Source organism: Harmonia axyridis, chromosome X (assembly GCF_914767665.1).
Source record: "Harmonia axyridis chromosome X, icHarAxyr1.1, whole genome shotgun sequence".
NCBI classification, from domain to species: domain Eukaryota; kingdom Metazoa; phylum Arthropoda; class Insecta; order Coleoptera; family Coccinellidae; genus Harmonia; species Harmonia axyridis.
The window spans coordinates 5,030,434-5,051,077 of record NC_059508.1 but is presented as its reverse complement, the minus strand read 5'-3'; the positions used below and the strand labels follow the sequence as shown (position 1 = coordinate 5,051,077).

The following is a 20,644-nucleotide window of genomic DNA, read 5'->3' as shown; positions in this document are numbered from 1 at the left end:
TTTTCACGTTTTGAAAAGGCGAGTTATATCGTTGTTTCACTTTTATTATCGATTGGGGTTGAATTCAGGGTGAATTTGATTAAGAAAGCAACAAAATGAACTCTTCTTTCAATTCTTGCAGTCAATTGGGGAATTCGAATGAGAAAATAATTCAAGATGGAAGTACAATTTTCTTTCATACGATGGTTAGGTTAGGTTAGGTTATAACAAACACTCCTAAGCGACTCCTTGAAAGTTGGGGAATAATCAGATAAATTGAAAATTATATTATGGACTTAGTAATCCTCAGAGAAATTCGGGTGTTGTTCAATTATTGAAATGAAACAACAAAAATTTAGATGTTATGCTTGGAGAATCTTCATTTAGGGGAAATCGCGCCAGAAAAGTGTTGTCACTGAAAAAACAAGCTTCAACAATGTGTATAATTTCTAGGAAAAGAGTTGTTGAAAATTCATTATGTGAAGCCGTTTGCATTTGAAATTTCCAGCTAGATGCAAATAGGAAATGAGAAATGAGTGTTCCTTGTTATATTCAGTATGCATCATTCTTCCACTTTAGGGTAAAGTTGAATATGAAACATTATATTGTTCGAATTATTCCTTCAGGAAACCATTTTCTTAAGGCAGGCACTTTTATGATTCAGTTCAATATACATGTAAAATGAGTTTCGATATCGCTTTTCCAAGGATATAAATCCCACAAGTCATAAGATTTTATAATCTGAAACTGCAATTTTCGACATAATATTCCATCTGCTATGGAAAATAATACAATGAATTGCTGGAAGAGTGAAGTAGCTGAAACTTATTTTCTTGTTGGGAAAATTGAGAATGAATTACTCCACCGAATTGTTTTCATGAAATACAAAGTTGAACGCAAAGATCCAATATTTCCTCTATTTCACAGAATGCCTCAACCCATTGAAAAGAAGTTGAAAAAGGATTTTATTCGCTGGTGTTGCTGATATAAAATTAATCATTCATCCAAAACTTTTAGTGAAGGGACTATTCAGTTTCAAGATTCAAATACGAGATGCATTGTTCATGTCATGGCAGAAATTAGTAAAATAGGAGAGGATATGAAGAGATATCCGATTGCCATTAATGTATTGGAATATAAGATACAAAGGAGAATTCAACATGAAGTCAAAATTACTACCAGAAAATTAGCTGACTTCCTTGAGCACGAAGAGAGCTGGAAGTGAAGTGACTGAAAAAAATTAAACAATTTCTATTTTCTGGTGGAATTCAATATTTCCACAACTATTTCATAATTCTGTATATATACTAATGAGTATACATATACATTTATTTTTGCTTGTAACCTGTCGTAATTTGGATATTCTTCTAATAAATATGTCTATCTTTCTATGCTAACAAGCCTCCGATTGCAGAAAATTAGACACCAAAAGAGTAATCTAGTACCATATTTTTAGCTGTATAAGAAGTTTCGATGGTTGTTGTCTTTGGTTTGACAGTTAGGAATGTCAAACTGTGTTGACATTTTTGTTCAGTAAGATTTGACAATACATCATGAATCGTTTAACGCCAGAAAAACGCTTCCAAATTTTGGAAATTTAGTTCAAATTCAAAGAGCACTTCGTTCATTTTACGGTCAACATAATCGGACTTGTGAGCAAGAAATTCGTGCAGTTATTGATCGTTTCCGCGATAATTTTACTCTCTTCGATTCAAAACCATCAACAAGACAACGAAATGTTCCTACCGAAGAGAATACGTCGCCGTTCTCAACTTGTTGACCTTTGTCGCTACATGTCTCTAAACTACAACTCGAGCCAGAATGGAAGCCAACTGACCATAGTTTAGGTAGCATTTTTGCTGATTGGACTAATTCGAAACTAGACGAAGATGAACATTTTTTTCTCGAAGAATTGTGTTAGTGATAAAGCTCATTTCTGGTTGAACGACTCCGCCAATAAGCAAAATGGCCTTATGTGCAGCAAAGATAATCTTCAAGCCATTTATTTGTTGCGGTTTACCTGCTAAGGTTACGGTGAATGCCGAGCGATATGCAACCATACTGACTTATATTTTATCGACGACATTTGTTTCCAACAGGACGGCGCAACCTGCCCTACAGTGCGCTCAACCATCAATTAATCGCAAAATCATTTAGGTGACAACTTCATTTCCAGAGAAAGTCCTGTTAACTAGTCCCCTCATTCATGTGACTTAACGCCTATCGATTACTTTTTATGAATTTATGCAGACAAACCAGAAATTCTTGAAGCATTTAAAGTCCTACGTCCAGATTAATTGGAAAAAGTATTGAAAAATCGATTCATTTCAACCATCGACTACATAATGAAAGCGGTATAACACGAGGAAGTAGTTTTATAGCAGAATCTTTTTTTGTGCAATGTTACTTTCAGATTGTTTGTGAACAATTCTGCGGACTTTGAATTACTTTCGTCTAGAAATGAATATCGAAATGGCGTAAACCAGTCTTACAACTCGTAATCAGGAATAGTATGAATGAACGTGGAAAAGTTGTAGATATTTTTCCGGTAAGTAATGCAAACAAAAGTTTCCAGCTCACGGGACAGGGGTTGTCAAAAGTTTTCTAAAGTTCTGCAATTAAGATATTTCGCGTCTATCTATATCTTAGGGAGCTGTCGGTTTCAGGTGTTCAAGAGTTGTTTCGCCAGATAAATTCTGAATGTTAATTACGAAAATAACTAGAATACCGGAATGAGGGGAGCAGAGAAAGTTGACACCTCTTTGTGAGCGGTTGAGTCGAGGAATTTGTAAAAGAATTCGCTTCCAGCTTTCCTTGCGATATCTTGGAAAAAGTGGCGGTAGACATCATTAAGATAATACGCTCAGGATAGAGAGATTTAATTGAACTCATTCACGTTCCGGAAAAAAGTCAAGTTCACCCTCGAAGAATTTCGTACACGTGGATAAAACCATTCACCTTCATTTAAGAATCAATATTGGATGGATGAACAACGCAGATAGTTTATTATTTCCTGATAGAATATCTGAATCATTGAAAAAGCGGTCAACAACTTGGACTTGAAAATACCAATAAATTTATTGAAATTACCAATAAATGATTATACTCATGAATTCTAAACAATAAGTGATAGAGCTTTCCAGTGAGGAATATTCGTATTCGGTTGTGTCCAGTCCTTGTGGCCCTCTGGTCCTCGTCTACCCTCTGATCCTATTCCACGCGATCCTACCAATCCTTGGACCTGTTCGCCATCTCCTAGGAATTTTTTCACCTTGCTGTACTGTACCCCAAGAAAAAAGCTTTCTGCATAATATAAGGTGGAATAAAAAAAACTATTATTTTTCCAATAGATGGATGTAGAATCTCACGTTGTATAAGTCCGATCGGGTTCCACTTGATGGTGTTAGAAAGATGAGATTTCGTTCCACAAAAACTTTTCTGACAGTTTTGTGATTAGTTGACACATAAAGGACTCAAGGAATCTCCGTGGAAAATTTCCCTCCTCATTGGGATCTACTTAATTGCTATAATGTTATTTTGATTCTCAGTCGGTATGGAAACACTTGTTCAAATATAACGCTACCTCCTGTACTAGAACTTGTGGCGACAAAAAGCAATTATATCTGTGTCTAGCAAAATTTGTCGTCAAAATACTTAATATAAATGTACCTTCATTAGTGTATCAATGGTCTTTCGTGGTACTTGTGCATACAATTTTCTCATTCATAAGGTTCTCAGAAAGATACAATAGAGAATATCTTTCCCCTACCCTAATTAGTGTGCAGCTACCATGATACCATTACGCAGGCAAACAACTTAGAGAATAAGAAAAGGAAGAAGAAATTCAAATTTTGTATCTGTTGAAATTTCAAAGGTTTTTCATTGAATATATCAAATCAAAATTGAATAAAAGTGTCTGTCTGTCATATCTCATAAATTCAATTATGCTTACAAGAAGTACAATATTTTCTCAGGAAGATGTGTTATTTTCTCAAGTAAATAATAAAACATCCATCTAGAACGAATGAAAATGAACCCTTAGGCAAGGATAATTTTCATGGGGTATCGACAAGTCAGCTCATCAAACTCAACTAGATCGGTTTGAATCGAGTGCGGGTATTCCTCATTCAAAGTTATGATATCTGCAAGAATTATAGCTTTTCACACTCGCGTATACAAATTTTAAACAATCTCGATGAAGTGTGGTTAGGATTTGAATTTCATCAGTTGATTGAATTTTATTTTCAATTCGATTTGAAAATATGGATTAAACTACCGTTTATTCGTTAAATTCATTTACAGTTAACCATATGGAAACTAGGATGTCGATGTTACAGAGCCATCAATTTGAATCATTTCCATACCATTGTGGTCTCATGAACCGATTTTGATTCGTTTTTTTACATACGGGAGCTTTTGTCGAAGCTATGTACATTCCTAACAACTTTGTCCTAGTTTTTGAATGACAATGTATTTCAATTAAAGCGCAGATAAAAAATAATTGTTTTATTATATATCCTGTTTTATTTGACGTACAATAATTTTTTTTATGTTTTAAGCTCAAATGCATCCATTGAAATGTTCTATAAACCAACATTTCCATGAAACAAAGAAGATGGTTTTTCATCAGAGATAGGCCATACTGCCATAATCGTTACCTATGTACCAACTGCGTTATTGAAATAACAACGACCGGAGGGTGAAACCATCCATTCAGAGGCCTTTAGGCCCCAGGGTTGGATAACGCTCGCTAGGCATTATGTTTTAATATTGCACGTGATGCATAAAAAATAATTTTCGAGACCAAAAAAAACTTTTTATGTGGAACTCATTTTTACCTAATGGTTTGTGAAAGTAGCTTATACTTCAGCATCCATCGATTGACCATGAACGAGATATCTACAATGGAAAATTCGACATTGAAAAATGTTTGTTCTCATTTAGAAAATAGCATAACTTCCATCATATCGCGGTATCATTCCAGCCAATCAACTTATGGATTTGCTAATTGACTCGGAGTTTTCCACTCTTATGCTTTCCGACCTTTGTACTGAACCGATGAAGGTTACCTGAAATCCTTTAGATGAATTATTCCATAGGAATTCATTTTTGCGGTAGAAAAATTGATATATTGGAAGTGAACATTTTACCAAGCACAACATTTGAAATGGCCAATAATGAGCTCAATGTTTTGAATTTTTCATTAAATAGAAAGGGTCACTTTTCAACTGATAACTAGCACGCTTTTTCAGAAATGGAATTGAAAAATTTCAATCTCCACAAATGTAAAGAATCTTTGTTTATTTCAAACATCATTTTAACATATGAAGGAGTTGAAAAAAATCTTTCATTTTCGGTTTTAATCCGCTGCTAAAAAACTCATTTTGAGTCCAGACAATGTGAATCACAAGAATAAATACGAAATACACAAAACTTAATAGTTGCACAACATTGTTAGCAGTTGTTCTCAAATGTTTTGATATAAAATAAACGAAAAAATATCATACCAATCCTCTACGAAATAGTTCTTTATCCCATTTGCTACATTCAGTATAGCCAACTGAACAAATTGGACCTGTTTTCAAATGTGCTTTGGCATTATACGAGGTCCACTGATCTAATTTTCACTTCCTGTGTGAGAGCTGAACACAATCTGTGCTCACTATTGAAGTTTCCCAAGTTGGCCTTAATGTTGGCGTTACCTAATCAAGTTTCCAATGGTGTCAGGTTGAATCCTTTGTATTATTGTGACTACAATTGTATAAACACACATATTGAATATTCCTCGGTTTTGCCCTGGTCATTACCGATTGTTATTAGCTGAAAGTTCAGTCGAGTTTTTGCAGAGGAGAATAAATTCAAACATTTGTTACATTGATATTGTATTGAGTCCAAAATTCTGAATATGCTTGAAATAGGAGTGACTCCACTCCTCGAAATTATAATCTTCTTAAATAACGAGAGGCTATCACATGTTTCGATTTCAAACAGACCTAGACGCTTTGGTAATATATTACCTCTTACTTCTACAGTGGATTTTGGGATAAGCTTAACATCCCACGGATAGTGCAGTAATAACACCTTTAAGAATTAAGTTTTATTAAACAAATAACTTGACATTTACATGACATTATTATACACTATTTCTGAATTTACGACGCTAATAACAACTACAATACAGAACGATTTCACCACAGATAGGTTTTCTACTGGTAGTTATTAAATGTTTCACAGAGATAGTATTTTATCAGTTTTTTTAGTCGGATCTGCCCACTGCCCATATTCTACTTTTTCGCTATTTGTATATCATTTCCAATAGACTTTCTTTCTATTTCTTCATTATCTTTTCTGCAAGTAGTCTCTTATCTGTAAGTTGCTTATGTAGCTAGTAATTTCCACGATCTTTATAGAACTTTTTTCGAAAACAATTTGCTCTACTGTTTTTTCGTATTTTCGCCAACTGTTTGGTAAAACTCAGATTTTCGTAAAAAAAATATGCTCTATTATAACTATTCCTGTTACTTTATGAGCACTCGTTCTACGAATTGATCATTTACTGGCCCATACTGTTTTTCAGTGAATTTCTGTAAATATGAAGTTATCATTTGTCATTTAATTCCTCGAAAAGAAATATTCCTGATGCCGATCCAATTTCGACTTCTACGAATACCATTCTGGTTCACTATAGGATTTTTCAGTGAAGTTCTCTAAATATGAAGTTATCATTTATCATTCAATTCCTCAAAAAGAAATATTCCTGCTGCCGATGCAATTTTGAGATGTTAATTTTTATACAGGAATGTTCCTGTTGACGTCGATTCCACGTTCTAAAAAATCGAATTATATCTTCAAAAACCATGGACTTCATCATCATTTACAAAAATCGACTGTTCAAAAAGACAAAAGAAGCAACTTGATTCAAAAATTTCTCTCGTGAAAATCAAATTCTAATATGGAAAGTATATCGAATAGCAGGAACAGACTCTTCTCAGAAATGAATCCTATAAATGTGTATTATTAAAGGTCATCGCTCTTTCACCTAGTTCATTTTCCTATACGGAAATATTTCTACACTCCATTGTGTTGTCACGTTCAAAGAAAATCAGCTGTTCAAAAGAATTCGCATCTCCATTCAGTAATTTCTCTCGTTAAAATCAAATTCCAGTATGGAAAGCATATCGCATCGCAGGAACAGACTTTTTTCAGAAAAAAGTCCTATAAATGTATTATAAAGGTTCATCGCTCTTTCACCTGGTTCATTTTCCTATACGGAAATATTTTCACTGTCCATTGTATTGTCACGTTCAAATAAAAGCATTGTAGTATTCCATCGTTTGCATTTCATGCATTTTCTGAAAAGTTCACTAGCCTATAAGAGGATATTTGTTTTTGATGTGGGGTTTTCACGTTCTGAAAAGGCAAGTTATATTGTTGTTTCACTTTCATTATCGATTGGTGGTTGAATTGAGGGTGAATTTGACTCAGAAAGCAACAAAATGAACTCTTCTCTCAATTCTGACAGTCAATTGGGGAGTTTAAATAAGAAAACAATTTGCTCTACTATTTTTTCGTATTTTCACCAACTGTTTGGTAAAACTCAGACTTTCATAAAAAAATATGCTCTATTATTACTATTTCTGTTACTTTATGAGCACTCGTTTTCCGAATTAATCATTTCGTTTCTTTATGTCTGTAATTTTCAATTTCGAACTCCTGACTTCACGCGAGTGCTTTTCGAATTTTCTTTTGGTAGCACCGAAGTTAATTTTTCCAATGATATATGATTTTCTCTTCATTCTCCATCGTTCGAAACTGTATACACGTCCTTCTGGAATTTTCTTGTTACAATTACGAGGTTGGAAGGGTTTATGAAACAAACATATTAAATAGAAAGAGGCCTACTATAGATCCTTGTGGTACACCGCATTTAACATCCATGTTGTACACCTCATTCCCTATATGTGAGCTTTCTGTTAGCAAGATAGTAGTGCAATATTTTCGTCAGCTTCGTTGAAGATCCAGTTTATTTAGCAATCAAAACGGCCAATATTCTTGCTAAGAAGTATGATTATTGGTCTATAGTAAGCTCGATCTATCCAATTTGTCCTTTTCATCGTTATGAAATTCGTATCTGCTGTTTTCCATTTACCTAGAGAGTGTGCGATTGTCAGTTACACGGAAAAAAATCTATTCTCAAATCAAGAAACAGGATATTCTTGAAATATTAAACTTGATCCAAGTATATATTGAATCGGAAAAAGTAAAGTAAGAAATTTGGTATACTTGGAATGAATAAATAGAATACCGAATACATATACTTCATAGAAATATATAATACTCCATACAAGTAAATGATGTATTCAAAATGAAGGAATAAATTTATTGATTCAAGAATACTGCTACATTTTGTTTGAACATACGGTATTGCGACTTCGAAGATATCATTTACTCATTATGAAAATTGAAATATACTCATTCATTATTATATTTTTGAAGGATTGGTTTACACATTATAATTATTGCGAGTGATACATTTTTGTTGTAATTAGAATATGCCCAAGTCACAAAGATGAATTGGAGACCTATTTGCTCATTTTTCATGTTCGAGACTAATCATAATAAATGAAAATATGAAATTTTGTGGACAAAATTTCGTCATAGTGAGACATATTTCATTTTAATATTTAAATATTAGGGTTTGAGTGTTAGAAGGGGAGTGAATAATCCTTCTGAACTCCACCCTGTGATTGAATTAGCAGATAATATAAATTTTATTTTTCTTTTTATGTTCATTGTAGCTAACCAACTCAATAAAGGCCATACTCGATAATTTGTTGATATACCGTTTCACAATACATCTAGTTTCTGACGCTAAAAATTGTCATAGCCGTACCATATTGAGGTAAGTTATGTGATTTTTTGAGATGTGTTAATAATACATAAAAATATAAGTGAAATTGATTTTGGTGAGCAATCATGAATATAAAAAATGATAAGAAAAACACATTTTTCATCTTATTTGAATTTTGAACAGTTTTTTGAAATAACTTTTGTTTCAACATTCAAAAATGGATGAGGTGATGAGGTATACTAGCAATCAAACACCTGGGATTGCCCCAGATAGCAAGGTTCTCGTGACCGACACAATATGGGAATAATCGTTAACAGTTTATGTTTTATGTGTGATATAGAATAAGCCAAAAATTATTAAATGGGTATAAATGTATTTTACAAAATGTAATTCCTTTGAGTGGTGTCTAATGACCCAAGTGCTTGATGAGTGAAATATTTGAATAAAAAAAAAACTAAAATATTTTGATCACGGATTTCGTTTTGAATAAGATGAGTGACAAAATTTGTTTTGATTTTTGAAAAATTCAAATGATCCAGTTCAGAATAAACCATTCCTAATCTGAATTATATTTGCATGTACTAGATCTGAGTATATCATTCCGAAATATACTAAAACGCGAGTTCTTTTCCCTGCATCTTCGTCAACATGATTCGACTCGTTTGATATGCCGCGCCAATGAAAACTTTCTTATCCACCTGTTGGCAGTATTTATCGTAATACAAGTATATAAATGCTTTCATCCACTAGATTCAAGAATATTATTCGAAGATATACTAAAATGCGCCCTCTGTGCAGTTTGCATTAGAAAATATCTCTTTCGATCCCCTTCAGTCTCATTTAGGTGATAGGACTGATCGGTCTACGGAAGTTTTGATTGTGTTATAAGTGTTAGATACTGAATACATACTGCAAAAAGCAAAATTTAATTAGGAATTAGGGATACATGGAGTGTCTGATTGGAACATTTCAAGGTAAGTTTTTATTGAGAAATAATTTCAACTCATTTAATTTTTTTTTCATTAATTCGGATTTCATTTTCCTTTTCATGATGCTCTTGGTGTTTTTTACTATTGTAATTCAGCTTGATATCTTTGTATTATTTCTTTGAGGACTAGGTATTTTTGAATTGATATTTTCAACAAAATTCTTACTTTTTCAGAACAAATGCGTTAATATTTAATAGGGTCTGTTATAAAGATTTTCTAGAGATTTCCAATTACTTTCGGAATATTAATGCACTTTTTGAATACAATTTCCTGTTCATAATTGATGAATGTTATTTGAATTTGATTCTTTTGCAGAATATGGAAATTGTTCATGAACAATTGGGAGTTACGTTATCATTTGCTGATGAAAATGCAAATCAATAGATATCTATAGATATGAGTGAGATACAATCTTGGAATAATTCTTCAGGACCAGGTAGTATTTTTCATTCGAAAAAGTCCACGATAAAATTTATTAATCACAAATTTCTTCGTTCTTTGCAGATCTCAAGTGATATTGGACAAATCATTCAAGAACAGAAAAATAGAGCAACACAGAGGAATCAAACTCCCAAGCCCAACTTGTTTTTGGTATCAGGGGGAAAATCTATTATAGCCAAAAAGTTTCCAAATTGTTGTATAGATGTAGATAAACTTTTACGAATGTATATCGAATTCTCTCCACCTAAATAATTTATTCTTTAGGAGATAACTATATTCTTTTAATCCTTTGTAGTACAATGTTTTATCCTGTATTTGTATAAATGTAATACAATTTTTTTCCAATGTAGATATTGTTTATTTGTTGGTTTTTATTTATTATATGATGATTCAAGAAATAAATTCGTTTTTTATATATGCTGTATTTTATTTATTATTCAGATTAAGAAATCTAATGGATTGGATAGATAATTGCATTTATTCTTTCGAATAATTTCAAAGAATTGATTTGAAATTAATATTCATTTCAAGTAAATTTACTGTTTCTTCGGAACAACCATAAAATTAATTTTGAATTTACCATATCACATACTTATTCTAACACTAACTTAATTTTGGTTTGAGTATATCAATTATTTCATTCGAGTATATGATTCACTACCTTCAAACGAAGATATGATTGAAATTGAGGAATTCAATATCTTGTCTTGAAAATATTTTATATTCAAACGAAATTTATAAACCACTCATTTCAAGTATAGTCATTTACTCACAGCAAATATAAGAATTTTCTTTGGACCAATAATACCGACTTTATTAAATTGAAGAATATTATATACTTATTTGGAATACTTGGTATATTTAAATTTGGAGAATAAAGTATACTTGACCCAAATTTATTATATTCTTGCTTATATATGAATCTATCATATACTTCAACCAAATATTATTCACTCAATTTGAGAATAGATTTTTTTGCGTGTATTTCCAATGTATCTTGTATTGTTCTTCCTGAGTGAGTTACATATTTATTATCAACAAAAATCAGATCACCAAAAAGTGCCTTCCCGACTGAATGTATGTCTTCTCCAAATTCAATGAGTCTAGAACTTTCTACGGGCAGAGTGCAAAATGAATTAGTTTTTGTTAATACCTCGCTCAGTCATCCTGTTAAAATTTTCCTAATATTCCCTCCGAAGAAAAACCCAATGCGTCAAATAAATCCCGAGTAACGTAGCTATATAATTTCTTCCGTCAAGCTATAACTAATCTCGAATCAATACCTAGCATGGTTGAGTTGGCGGACTCAATATGTTTCAGCTTGTGCTAAATGAAGCGTGCATATTTTAAATAATTCGTGCTGGTAGGTATAAAGGCACGTTGGGATCATTGTTCTCGTAGAAATGGGGCTTGATATTGCGTGAAAGCGCCCTCATTAATCTATTCAGGATGAATTTTTGTCGGTTGATGCGAAATTCGATTACGGTGAGAATTGTTGGTCCTTTCTGATACGATGAAAAACATACTTTAGCTTTTGAGAAACTCTGAACTCCGGGAAAACACGTTATGAATTTATGAATCGAGAATAACTACAGCTGCGCTCGATTTTCTGAAGCCAGAATAAACATAATGAATAATTTATGGTCTTTGAAGCCTGATGATCGAACTTTGAACAAGGTATGTACAAGACATTGAGTGTCTTTCTCTGCCAAACATCTTTCATGTCAGAATATACATTTCAATTTATAATCTTCAACTTCAGAATTGACAATGAAGTGAATATTTTTTACATGTCAGTCAGCCAAATTCAACGGAATTGAAAAGCTATCTTGTTGGAACAGAATCACATAGACGTACAAATTCGAGGCTTCATTGTAAAAAACTAGTTATGCATTTATGATTCAAAGTATTGTCCATCGCTGACCACTTCATTCTCCCATATTTCGGACAGCGTACGAATCCCGCGTCGAAAAAACTGATAATCTTTTGAATCGTTCCAATTTTTTACTTCTTCATAAGACCTGAAGTGCTGGTCAGCCAGGCAGTGTGCCATTGATTGAAACAAGTGATAGAGGGAACAACGTCTGGATAATACGGCAGGTGAGGTAGGACTTCTCTTTCAACATTTCGAAGTATGTCTTGACCTCTTTCACATTGTCATGCTGTACAGTGCATCCCATTTTGGGTGAGACTGCTAGGTTTCTCGCTTGTTATTTAAGATAGAGCCTTGCGGTTTTCACGTTCCTGTCCTACTTTTTCGTGAAACTCAAGTTGGTCTTATCAGATTTTGCATAACTGTTTCCGTTCAAAAGATACAGGGTGATTTTGGAAATTGATACTTTTCGGACCCCTCCTTTATCTCCGAAGTTATAAGAAATAATGCTGAGGTAAAACTACGTCTGAATCAGAATTTTGCGTAGAATCCAGTGGCGTACTCAATTTTTTTTTTCGGGGTATGGTTTTGAAGATTCAACACAAACCTATATATTTTTTAATGGAACACCCTGTATATTATTACTTCGTTGGATTCGTTATTTTTTTCCCTTCAAAATGATGTATGATACTATATAGGTAGGATGGTATGAAATGTTAAAAAAACACTAAAACATCAAATAATGATGATTTTTTGTTAATGAGCAATGGATTTTCCATATGAAAAAAAAAGGATTAATTGGATAATTTTCATTTGTGATTTTTATTTATAGAACAGTAAGCAAACTAATATAATACACTCATCACTAATATGAGCGTAGGTACCTACCTAATAGCAACAAATGAATAAAAAAAAAATCATAAACATTGCATAATATCTTACAGATTAAACTGTTCAAATTGCTGTCCATTTCTCCTAATACATATAATATACTACAGTAAAAGACATAACAGTCTCGAAGAACTTCGTCCATCAAGAGAGGCAGTTTTCCAGGATTTACAAAACCGCCTTTTTATAATATTAAATGCACTCAGGCGTATTGAAAAGTTTTGTCAATTATGTATTAGAGGAAAATGGACAGTAATTTGAACAGTTTAAGCTGTAAGATATCATGCAATGTTCATGAATTTTTGTATTATTCATTTGTTGCTATTAGGTAGGTACCTACGTTTCGTTTTTCATGTTAGTGATGAGTGTATTATCTTTGTTTGCTTACTCTACTATTTATAAAAATCACAAATTAAAATTATCCAATTGAACCTTTTTTTTATATGGAAAATCCATTGCTCATTAACAAAAAATCATCATTATTTGATGTTTTAGTGTTTTTTAACATTTCTAACCATTCTACCTATATAGTATCATACATCATTTTGAAGGAAAAAAAAAACGAATTCAACGAAGTAATGATATATAGGGTGTTCCATCAAAAAAAATATAGGTTTGTGTAGAATCTTCAAAACCATACCACGAAAAAAAAATTGAGTACGCCACTGGATTGTACGCAGAATTCTGATTCAGACGTAGTTTTTACCTCAGCATTATTTCTAATTACTGCGGAGATAAAGGAGGGGTCCGAATAGTATCAATTTCCAAAATCGCCCAGTATCTCTTGAACGGAAACAGTTATGCAAAATCTGATTAGACCAACTTGAGTTTCACGAAAAAGTAGGACAGGAACGTGAAAACCGCAAGGCTCTATCTTAAATAACAAGCGAGAAACCTGGCTGTCTCACCCAAAATGGGATGCACTGTACAATCACTTTATCATGTCTCTTCTTGTAGTGCTGCCGTTTGTCTTTCAATGATCGGCATTGAATTGCTTTCGATAACGATCGCCTGTAATTGTTCCAGTCGGTTTCAACAACTCATAACACACTACGCCAAACTGGTCCCACTAAATACTGAGCATGACCTTGGAACCGTGAATATTCGGTTTAGCCGTCGACATGGAAGCATGACCGGGATATCCCCATGATTTTCTGCGTTTGGTATTATCGTAATGAATCCATTTTCCGTCTCCAGTCACAATGCGAAGCAGAAATCGCTTCCGTCTTTGCCTTTGCAAGCAGCTTTTTACAAGCAAACAAACGCCGTCCAAAATCTCTCGGCTTCATCTTGTACGTCACGTCAATTTCCTTGTTTCTTAATCATTCCCATGACTTTCAAGCGTTCTGAAATGGCTTGTTGCGTCACTCACAATGATCCTGCCAATTCTTGTTGCGTTTGTTTTGATCAAGTAATGCCTCCAATTCTGTATCTTCGAAAACCTTCTCTCTTCCACCGCCATTCTGGTCTTCGACGTCAAAATTACCGTTCTTGAAGCGTTGAAACCACTCTCGGCACGTTCTTTCACTAATAGCGACCTCACCATAGGTATTTTGAAGCATTCGATGAGTTTCAGCCGCAGATTCCTTCATATTAAAGCAGAAAATTAAAACCTCCCGCAAATGACGAGAATGTGGCTCGTGAGCTGACATGTTTCTTCGAGAATAACTTTATAATGCAGACACAAATCGACTAATATTTCGATGGCGTTCTGTTTACGAATACCTTAGCTTGTTGTATGACATCCACGATCTAATTATTTCGACAACCACTTACCGCTAAAGTCATCTATTGCAAAACGGCGGAAGCAAAGTTGTACATCACCTAATATTTCTACAGTAAATGTATTGAAGAGTTTGATGGCGCTCAAAGTTGTTGATAACGAAAGAGAACGTGTTAATCTGTCTGTTCGTGATGGTCCCGACCTCGGGACCTTCGAGAGCGTGCTTTGAATGAGCATAGATCACCGCTTCACCGCATTTCGTACAAAGATCTGAAGCTACAACCCTATGAAATTCAATTGGTTCATATATTGAAACCCCAAGATGCTATTCAAAGATGAATCAACCTCCAGGTGGCGACTTTTTTCAATCGCTTTATAAACTTCTAAGATCCTTTGTATAAAGAGAAAAGAGAGGATAGTAAACCGTGTAAAATCTGCAGAAGCTAATTGGACGTGAGATGTTATTTAGCACGCATTAACATCAAATGCCAATGAGAGACCACATGTGTGCTAAAATATGGCTAATGTGTAAGGAGATATGAGTTTGAACAATCGCCGATTACTCAAGTATGAACTACTAAACGTAACAGTTAATTAGGAGAAACAGAGAAGAGTACTTTATCCGGTAGTGTGTATAAAGCGATTTCACAAGAAATTTGTCCCATAAAAGAACCGAGCGCAAAGGATCGTTCAAGTTAATTAGGAGCTCGAAGACCGTTCATCTCCTACATGCTCTAATTCTGTAGCTAAGGATGGACCCCCTTGTGTATTACGGCCAGTTTCATCTACAGATCACGAGGGCGGATGCAGAAATTATTCAGCTCGGTCCTTTTCCAGTAACACACATCCGTGCTAATCTAATGGCTATTGCACGTTTGTCAGGGTATCGTAAATTCGAATTGAGAATATTTCCTCGTACACAACTGGGGAACAGAACAAATTTTCCCAATTTATAATAATAACAAACGAGCTTTATTCAGAACGCTCTTGAATATTTCCCATTCGGTATTATTGATGGATTCTATCCCGGATTCTCCAAACGCTCCTTATGCACATATATATGTATTGGAGAAATCCTATTTTATCATTTGCTACGTGAAATTGAAGTTTACGAAAGGATTTTTGGCCCATTTTATCACTTTAGCAAAACAATTCGTTCAGTCACAAAAACCTATGAATAACTAGAATTGAATGAAAATGAGCTTTTGAGGGTTTGATGAAAAGTTTTCTAATACAATTTCTTTATGAAATTTTGCAAGGATTTTGAAACAATTCAATCCAATTCGATTTATTCCTTTTAAATTAGAGAACAAATCTAAATCTTATATAGATATAGCCCTTCCGCTAAGAATCCAGGTATGTAGGTATACAAAATCACAGCCTGAGCAGGATCATCTTTGGCAAAAATGACAAGAATAAGAACCTCCTCGAAATCGTCTCGAAGCCACAGAAAAAATTCCAAACCTTCGATTTTCCTCGCAGTTTTCGAGTATGCGGGGTGTTTCGGATTCTTTTGACATTCAAGTCTCATTCCTCTGTGGGCAATTTGAAATTACCACGACGAAAAATCTACTGAGGGTCACAATCTCTTTGAGGTTTAATTTTTTCTTCAATGATAGAAATGTTGATACTCTTTCTTTCAACCGTTTTCGTCATAATGAAAAGTTATTTGCACCAAATATTTTCATGTGGGTAGAGGCCAAACGGTAGGTTCTAGGAAAAAAAAGTCATATGGAGTGCTGATCCTAGAATCGAACGAGTATACCGGGCGAATCGTCTAAAATCTCATGATCCTGGGTGTCCGAAAAAACTTTTTTTTTCTTGACGGATACCCAGTGAGGGATCTACCGGCATAGTGACGGAGTGCAAGGGGCGGAGTACCTTCGGCGAGCAAAGCGAGTATTTACAATATAGCTGCTTGAATGAAATCCAAGGTCGGCCACATTAGCTTAGGCATGTCATGTGCCCATATCAAATATAAGTCATATAATTGAACATTGTGAGAAAAAAACAAAATAAACAACATAGAATCACTCATTCAACTTGCAAAATCATATAATTATTCATTGTGAGAGAAAAAAGCGAAATAAACCACTCATGAAATTACTTATTTAACTCGCAAAGTCATATAATTACGTAATAATTTCAACACTATATCTTTTATGAGAACAATTTTTCTGGGAAAACCAATAAACTCATAAACATTATAGATACTCTACTTTATGAAGAAGAAGAACTCTAAGTCTCAATAATCACACAAGTGAACAATGTGAAGAGATATTCAAGATGAAAATACTACATAAAGAAATGAATGTTAAGAAATCTTACTATTGTAATTTTTTATAGAGCCGTTGAAATTGTGTTGACTTGTCCTATACATTGTTATATGTCTCACAGGATTAATAAATATTATTATTATTATTATTTCTATATGGGCCATTTCTCCTGGAAGAAATTTACAGTTTTCTCAAAAATTAATGCTGAATCTTCTCGCCATGAATTCTTCACAAAAATTCAGTACATGTATTTTTTTATATCTCATAATTTCCTGAAAGTATATAAAAATTTTCAGGAAGATTCAGAAAAACTACATAGCTGAATTTTCGTTTATCTCCTAAACAGTAAAAAAAGTAGAAAAACAACCGTGAAAATATCGGTTTTCTAGGAAAACATAAGGAGTCTAAATGTATCTATTCTGAGAATCACATCTGCAACACGCTTGGGTCCTGGGGATATCTGAAATTACATATTCAACTATTTTTAACTTGAAACAGGAAATCCACGTCAGATCAGAACAGAAAATTCAGTCAATGTATTCTTTCACATCTCATAATTTCCTGAAAGTATATAAAACATTTTCAGGAAGGTTCAGAAGAGCTGCATAACTCAATTTTTGTTTAACTCCTTAACATTATTTGTAACTTGAACAGGAAATCCACGTCAGAACTTCATAAACATTATCCATATTCCTTTCTGAATCCTGACCTATTTTCAGAGATTATTTGAGTTCAACGAACCTATCATTTCCATGGCCTCATGAAAATTAAGGATGCTCTATTTTATTTCAAGATATGCCATTTCTCATGGAAAAAATTTTCAATTTCCTTTCAAATTAATGCTGCATCTTTCTGCTGTAAGCTCGAGACCTTATAAAAATTCCGCCTTTGTGTGTTTTCACATCTTGGCGTTTTTTGGCCATCCCTGAAAAAATTCTCCGGACTTCAAGACCTTCATAAGAACTTGTTCATTTTTCCCTAGTAAAAGCTACTTTAACTTTATTACACACAAAATTCCAGTGAAATATTGAGATATCAAAATTTTATGAAAGTAAGATATTTTATATTCTGCAAAAACATTCCACCAATTTGTAACTGATTTTCTAATTTCAATTGGATCGAATAGGTATTTCATCATTTACTGAGCATACTAAATTCCGGACCCTGAACCTGAAAAATTTCTAGTTCATTTCATTTGAAAGTTATCACGTACATGCAGCTTTCGGTCCAGTCAATGAATAGAATAAATTTTGTCCTTGAATTCTTCATCAGTGAATCGAACCCAATCATTTAAGGTCATCCTCGGTTCGAAATTAGGACAATTGAGTAAAACAATACGCCGCTAATACACTGAAACAAGCTTGCAAAAACGAACCTTTATTTTTTCAATTCATGTTCCTCTCTAGTAAATATACACACATATATTTGTTTCAAACCGAACTGATAACATCAATTTAAAATCGAATAATTTCATGACCTACATTTTGGTAAAAAAAATCACATGTTATTATAAACCATCAATGTCCGCGACATGATCCAGTACAATTTTTTATTTTTTGAGATATACATTTGCTTTGTGAGCAATAAAATCAATTCGAATGGAAGAATTTCACGTTATTTCAAAAATTTTCTTCACTTTGTCGACAAAGTTTTATTTATCGTTAAATTTCTATAAAAAATGGGAAAAAATCGATTCAAATCAAAATTTATAAATGCCTCGTTGTAACAAATTGGCGAATGCGTCGGTTTTATTTGACAGGATATCCCTCCTTCTCAATTAACTCGGCATTTCCGGATATAGATAACGTTAACTTGCCAAAGAAAAATATTTCAGTTCGACATCACGAAATCGCAAACCTTTATAGGAACGATGAAGACGTTCTAAGAATCAGAAAGAAAAATCATCCTGCGCGCTGGGCTGAATCAACACAATTAGAAAGTTACACTGGAGTATGCAAATGAGCGAAGCAGTTCTATTGAGAATACCGAAATTGAATTAGAAACTCCTCTAGAGACAATTTATTAATGTTAGCCAGACACAGAACAGAATGGACTGGACTTAATGAACACTTTAAACAGTTTTGGGCAGAATGGAGCAATCGAGTTTTTTGGCAATATGATTCAGCGCAATTTTTAAATATCAAATTAAAAACAGCTGTAATTTGAGCGAAAAGTGTTTCAATTCTGTCTCCCTTCCGTGCATTGTCATCGTCTCTTTCCAATTGAGTTCTCAAGTACAGACTCGATCTCATCATAAGCTGCAGATAATAACCAACATAATTACAATCTATACTGGCAGCTTCATCATTTAATTACAGTCAGTTCAAACCAAATTGGATCTAAATAATCAGATTATTATTTGAGGTGAATACTGATCACTTTCTAACAAGTCTGTGTGAAATGTTTAACCATTAAAATTGAACCAATTAGGGATTCTACATAACTATCGATAGATGATGAATACCAAATAATTTTCATTCCGTTCTTATTTTTATTATAATATTCATCGAAACTATTTAGAAGTTACCTCAATTATTTTTAAGAGAGTAGATAAATTTCGTCGAATAGTTTCGTCGTCATTCCTGAAATGATTATTTTTCATTTAATTCCAATTGTGAGATATCAGTTATTTGACTCTTATCTTCGAATAGTGTTAGAATTCTCACCAATCTAATTTTTCTTTAGAAAATGACTTGAAACTAGAAGAATTAAAATTTAAGACTTTCTTTGTGGAGATTGACATAAGAAGACAAATATCTAGGTTGATGCTTATTGAAATCTTTCAATTTTGCCAAACAATTTGAGGAAAATACGAAGAGAACGAAGCAATTTTCAAGTGTGCATATAATATTTTCAAACAAAGTTAGTACACTTGAACGAATCATAACACTTGTCATAGAAGCTTTTTGGTGCATGAGCAATAAATTACCTGGTGTTTTAAACCACAGACCATATCATAAAGAAAAATACGAAAGCTTATCGAAAAAAATTTCTCTTGGATAAAGTTGAGCATTCACAAAGTCATAATATCAAAAATGAACATAATTTTAACTCAGGAAAGTGGCTACTGGACTGAGAAGAATTTCTATTTAGGGGAGTGTAATCAAATCCAAAACTCACCCTTATCTTTGAGATCATATAAAGCCTATTCTAGATTTTTTCAATATCTAAAATCTACGAAAGCAACTCATTCAGCTCATCTGTATTTTTAATTCAATGAATTACAGCATTTGAATGATATATAATAAATGAATGAATACTATACTACTGACGTTAAAATACAATACGCGATCGGACATGCAGTTCATCGATGCAGGAGACGTAAGGGGAAAAAAGTACTTTTGACTCTTGAGAATACGATACATATTAACAAGGGTAGCATACGGCGATAGGGAATAGACAGATCTAATCGAATAATTAGACGGTTAATGAATAGACGTATTAGAATAACGTTGAAACAAAACTTTTTTAGATGAAAGTTCAGTGGTCGTTTGTACATTCAATTAACTATGAGTACTCTTCATAGTGTAAATAAAGTACAAAGGCGTACAACTTTACTTCAGCCGTTTTTTTTTGGAATTCGCCGTTTTTTTTGGAATTGTTCTTCAATGATCGGCTCAAACA

At 33.4% G+C, this 20,644-nt stretch overlaps 1 protein-coding gene and 1 long non-coding RNA gene across 10 annotated transcripts in view; both read left to right on the top strand.

Moving 5' to 3' along the window:
* The window catches only part of LOC123686505 (neuronal acetylcholine receptor subunit alpha-7), a 165,312-nt gene that overhangs the window by 97,460 nt on the left and 47,208 nt on the right, over nucleotides 1–20,644 (top strand). The gene's annotated exons all lie outside the window — the stretch shown is intronic.
* Nucleotides 9,525–10,609, top strand: LOC123686506. Its single transcript, XR_006748475.1, has 3 exons — nucleotides 9,525–9,804; nucleotides 10,135–10,255; nucleotides 10,324–10,609. It is a non-coding gene; the product is annotated as an uncharacterized LOC123686506 (long non-coding RNA).